Below are 5,948 nucleotides of genomic sequence, written 5' to 3'. Positions count from 1 at the left end.
AGCACGAATTCTTCAAAGTGCACATTCAATCTTACTTAAAAACACTCCATAATCATGAATTCACCAAGAGAAAAGAGGTTTAGGTGAGGAATTTTGAAAATCTTTTTGAGAGAAAATTTTGATCAAAATTCAAGATCTAGATCTGAAAATGTGTGTTATGATCAATGCAGTTGTGATTAACCTTTTATATCCCTTGCTAATTAACCTGAAATCACACTTAAGCCAAAACTAATTGGGATTAAAAAGAAATAAGGTGCATGCACAAATTTGCATTTTCACCTCATGCATGAGATGCACTCGTGAACAGTGCACACTGTCGCAACCTGAAAAATACAGTGCGCGAAAAAACAACCGGCGAAAGAAAATGACAGAAGAGTCGTCACCGTGCGTTATTCATCCCAAAGGAGGGAAAGGAAACGCTCGAAGTAAACCTGAAAAAGGAAAGGACAAGACGGGGTCTCGCAACCAAATCTTGGGTTCGGGAGTCGGTTATGCGAAGGGAAGGTATTAGCACCCCTACGCATCCGTAGTACTCTACGGGATCCACTTTTGTGGTTTTTGTCTAAAGGGTGTGAGTTTATCTTGTGCTGTTTGCCAAAAAAAAGGGTTAAATGAAAATGACTCGCGCGGATGTCGCATCCACTGCATACGTATCTCATCTGAATATGAGAATCAGAGTCTTCGTAGCTCGGCTACCTATGGGTTGGGGGGATGTGTGCTCGCTAAGACATCGCGTCTTATGCCTACGTATCTCATCTGGCCTGAGAATCAGAGCAAAACGTAGTTTGGCTAACTACGGGGTTGTGGATTGGGTTTTGGACGAACGACGTCACTACGCAATCTACCGGATGCTTGACCTTTGGAGACTTACTCGCCTGTAGTAGAAGGAGTAAACGTGTGTTATGGAGAAGAAAAATCAATGAAGGGTTTGTTTGCATTGTAGGAACGCGCATGCAAAAGGGTAATGAGGATAAGACCCCATAGCTCTTAACCCTGGACAAAGGAACCTGCATAAAGTAAACACAAAAACATTGCCTCCTATCGAGGTCTTCCAGCTAGGAAAGCAGTAAAATGCGGGAAAAATGTAAAAGTACCACGCGGATAAAGATCCGAAGTAACAACAATTAGAGGAATGGGAAACCCTGAGATCCTTCCAAGCTAACATCATCAAAGAAAGTGGGTCAGTACAGGTAATCGGAATGAACCTCCAGGGGTTATCCCACAAATAAAGTGGGAAACCACGCAAGTTATCCCTGCAAAAGTCATGTGAGCCCTCACAAAAACTCAACAAAAGGGTTAGTGAAACACCATAAGCATTTTTTTCATGGATAACAGTATGGTTTCAGAAACCTCAAACCCTGTGGCATACACTTCAGAAATCATGTGATTAAACATTCAAGGCATAGGTTTCACCCATTCATAATACATCACACATTTAGAACATTCAAATTGAAGGCGTAAAATAATGGGAATAGGGCAAACCTGATTGGAGAGCTTGATTGAAATTAAGTTGCACCCGTGAGGCCCTTCAGGGTTTGGAGGCTGCTCTGAGTTCTCTGTCAGGTTTCTCTTCAGGTTTTGTCCAGGGTTTTGTTCCAAGGAAACCTCAGAGTATTTTGCTTCTCTTCTCTTTTTCTCAAGTGAAGCCTTGGTATTTATAGACTGAATTTCATGGTTTTGTGGGCTCAAATGAGAGAGACCCAAGTCCAAAATTTTTTATTATATTTTATTTATTTTTTTATTATTATTATTATTATTATTATTTTTTTCGGATCTAATTCTGATTGACATGATGAAATGCAATATGAAATGCTAAATGAATGCATGAATGAGGAGGGCAAATTTTGGGGTGTTACAGCTGCCCCTATTCAATCATCAGCTAAACCGAGTAGGATGAAAGCGAACAGCTTATCAGACAAACAGGGTGAGCTGTGATTGAATACCAAAGATAGACCGAAAATTTGCGCTCCGAGAACACCACAAAAACGCGGAAATACACCGTGCTGTTTATTTTTCTTCCGATCCTCTGGCTTAATCTGGAGTTTCGATCCTCTGGCTGGACATTAATTTTGATCCTCAGGCTGGATACGATTTTGATTGGCTAGGTCTTCTTCGATCTTCTGGCTAGATCTCCTTCGTTTCGATTCTCTGGATGAATCTATTTCCTTTGATTCTCTGGCTGAATCTACTTCGATCTTCTGGCTAGATCTGAATTGTTTCGATTCTCTGGCTGAATCTATTTCCGGTCTTCGGGCTAGACCTGACTTCGATCTTCTGGCTAGATCTTCTTCGATCTTCTGGCTAGATCTCCTTTGTTTCGATTCTCTGGCTGAATCTATTTCCTTTGATTCTCTGGCTGAATCTACTTCGATCTTCTGGCTAGATCTGAATTGTTTCGATTCTCTGGCTGAATCTATTTCGATCTTCTGGCTAGATCTGGATTGTTTTGATGATAAATTCCCATCATTAGGATCCCGCATCTGAGGCATGCGCTGGTTGACCCTCTTTTGAAATCTACACCCAACCTTCATATTAGATATGCAGCTTCGAGAATATTCCACTTTTGGGCTTCGTACATATTCTCCGGGCTAGAACATGTTGTAACGACTCTTCAATTGGGCTTGTTGGGGAAATAAAGCTTGTAGGCGACTTCACTGGGGAATCTTCAAATTGAGCCTTAGGCTGGCTTACTGGAACACGATTCTCAGGCTGAATCTTTGAAATGACCCTCAGGCTGGATCACTGGAACACGATTCTCAGACTGAATCTTCAAAATGAACCTCAGGTCGGATCACTGGAACACGATTCTCAGGCTGAATCTTCAAAATGACCCTCAGGCTGGATCACTGGAAAATGATTCTCAGGCTGAATCTTCGAAATGACCCTCAGGCTGGATCACTGGAAAACGATTCTCAGGCTGAATCTTCAAAACGACCCTCAGGCTGGATCACTCACGCTTGATCCTCTGGCTGGATCTCATGACCTTGGTTGTAAAGTAATTCTTCAGTCTGCTTGGAAGAACCTGTTTATCAGCTTATGTGTATGCTTGATATGATATGCATGCAAATGCAAATGTTATGCATGGTGTAAAAAGAAATCTGCTTGGGGAAGCAAACTCCGGTAGGGAACAGATCGCTGTATCAATCCTTGAATGCTCTGTGGGGAATGATCCGTCTGCCGGGACCAATGAGCCACCAAAAATAAATTGGCTGCTTGAAAAGCTGACCTTGCGGGGGGAGTATCAACTATGGAAACTTTGTTCGGCGAGGCTCTATGAGGAGAGTCTGTGGGGAAAACACTTCCTGGGGAAATGTCGTAGGAAAAGGCCTTTGCTGGGGATATGAACTTGCTAATCGCCCTTAAACTGGGGATTAACAAATCTGTTAAAAATAATCTGCTGGGGATGAGATGAACACTGGGAACACCACCCTCTTGTCCGTTGGGTATGCAACCACTCCGCTGTTGCTAGGAAGATACAGTCTGACACTGTCAACTCCGCTGGGGATATATAGTCTGGATACTGTCAACTCTACTGGGGATAGACAGTCTGGATACTGTCAACTCTACTGGGGATAGACAGTCTGGATACTGTCAACTCTACTGGGGAACATGCTCTGCTGAGGAGAGACTTTGTCAACCGCTTGGGGATGAGGATTCATGACTTGGCATCCGGTTCCTGTGACCTGCAACCAAAAATACACGTATGCCTCGGGGGAATTACTCGGTTTGAATTCACCGTTCGGGATTAAGCACATTCAAAGCAATTTTAAATGTTTTCCTGTGCAAATCATCTACAAAAGCCACCATTATGTTCATATGCAATATGTTTTATCAAAAATTCGGACATTTTTGCAAACAAACTGATAAATGAAAAATAAAGAGGCTCTTTAACTGAATTATTCGACTCTTAATGGGGAGAAAATTTGTGCCAGGAATAGGCGAGGGTATCAGGAAGCTGATCCCTGAAAAGAGGTGATCGCTATAAAAAGAGAACTATCCTAATGGCAATGGGGATACGGGGTCCCACTGAGTTTCGACTCTGCTATGACTCATATGTCCTCAAGACGCTCTGCTCATCTTGCTTTCTGAAGTGGATGATTAGTCGATCTTTAACCTTCGAAGATTGTCGGATTGAATGAAACGGTGATATAACACTGATGAACTCAAATCACAATCATTCGCTTATTCCCTAACTTTTGCCTGGATCGCCCCCTTTTCGGGTTTTCAATCCATCGGGATACCCATTTTTGCCTGAGCCGCCCTTTTGGGTTTTCGACTCACCGGGTGTACTCTTTTTTTATATCCCTAATTTTTGCCCGAACCTCTTTATTCTCTTTTTTTTTTTTTTGTCGGGATGCCCTTTTTTTTGCCTGGACTATTCTTTTTATCGTCCAGCGGGTCTATTTTATGCGAAGTATTTTTTTAACTGTGTCTGAGTTAATAGGGGACGGGAATCCTTCGCCATCCATGGTTGTTAACATCAAAACTCCGCCATAGAAAATCCTTTTAACCACGTACGGACCCTCATAGTTCGGTGTCCATTTGCCCCTGTGATCTGTGTTGGGAGGAAGAAATCTTTTGAGTACCAATTCACCGACTTGATACCCCCGAGGGCGCACTTTCTGACCAAATGCTTTCTTCATTCGTCTCTGACCGAGATACGTCAATTCTGGTTACGTAGTTCCAACATAGCACCATTTCCCGTTGGTTTGATTGATGACCAAAGTTGAATCCCCGTATACATCTAGGGTTTTAATCTGTATATTGACGGCTTCCTCAAGTCTTAGGATACAAGCTTCGTATTCGGCTTCATTGTTGGTGCAGGGAAAAGTTATTCTGGCACCAAATGGCATATGAACCCCCTTCCGGTGTGATCAACACTATACCAACTCCGCGACCATTGACGTGTGAAGGTGAGAAAAACAAGAAAGGGGGGTTTGAATTGTTTTGGAAAATAAGCGCTTTTTCAAAATGAAAATCACACAAGGAATTTATACTGGTTCGCTTATAACACAAAGCTACTCCAGTCCACCCGGCCAAGGTGATTTCGCCTTCAACAAGGACTTAATCCACTAATCTTGAAAGATTAATTACAAACAACGTCTAAGAGAAGGATCTCTTAGTCCTCTCAAGTATACAGACTGCGCAGAGTCACTTGAGGAAATAAAAAACAAGGATAAAGACTTATGTAATCTAGAGTGCTTCTAAGATAAGCAAATATTACAACAGCAAGATCAAAGTGTTTCACGTTCTAAGCAAAAGCTTCGTGAAGATTGAGAGAATAAAACGTGTTTTTGTGTGTTGATGTTTCAGTAAATTCTCGTGTTTTTAATGTTGATTTGCAGTCCTTTATATATAGGAGTGAAGTAGTCGTTGAAGGTGATGGCCAATAATTTGAATTAATGCCATAACTTATATAGCTTCTAGCCAAGACAACTTTCTCTCCTCGAATGACTACTTTCCAAATATAGTTCCTTTTCATTTGAATTTGGAGTTTAACGTCTCTTTCAGTATTAGGAAATCCATTTCCAAGCCTTTATTTGAAGTTAACGTTACTCTTTCTTTATTAGGAAATCCAAGATCTGAGTCTTCGTGTTTCTGGGATTCTTGGAATCTTGCTATCAAATCTTCTGATGTTGATCTCTTTTGAGTTCTGATGGTTTCTTCAGATAGCGCTGAGAGCTTCTGGAGTTTGACATACCGTTGTTCAGAGTCAGAACTTCTAGAGCGTACTTCTTGTTCAGATGCTTCTGATATTTTGTTGTTTTGATCAGAGTTAGACCTTTTTGAACGTGTTTCCAATTCAGATGCTTCTGGTCTTCTGATAATTTGTATCTGATATGATTCTGTATCTGATGACGTCATCAGATCTCTTCCTTCTTTCCTTAGAACCCTGCACACTTAGAAACTTTTCGTTAGGGTGCCATTTTTGGTTTCATCCTTTGTTA

This window comes from Lathyrus oleraceus, chromosome 6 (assembly GCF_024323335.1).
Source record: "Lathyrus oleraceus cultivar Zhongwan6 chromosome 6, CAAS_Psat_ZW6_1.0, whole genome shotgun sequence".
Taxonomy (NCBI): Eukaryota; Viridiplantae; Streptophyta; class Magnoliopsida; order Fabales; family Fabaceae; genus Lathyrus; species Lathyrus oleraceus.
Note: the sequence above shows the minus strand (reverse complement) of the source record.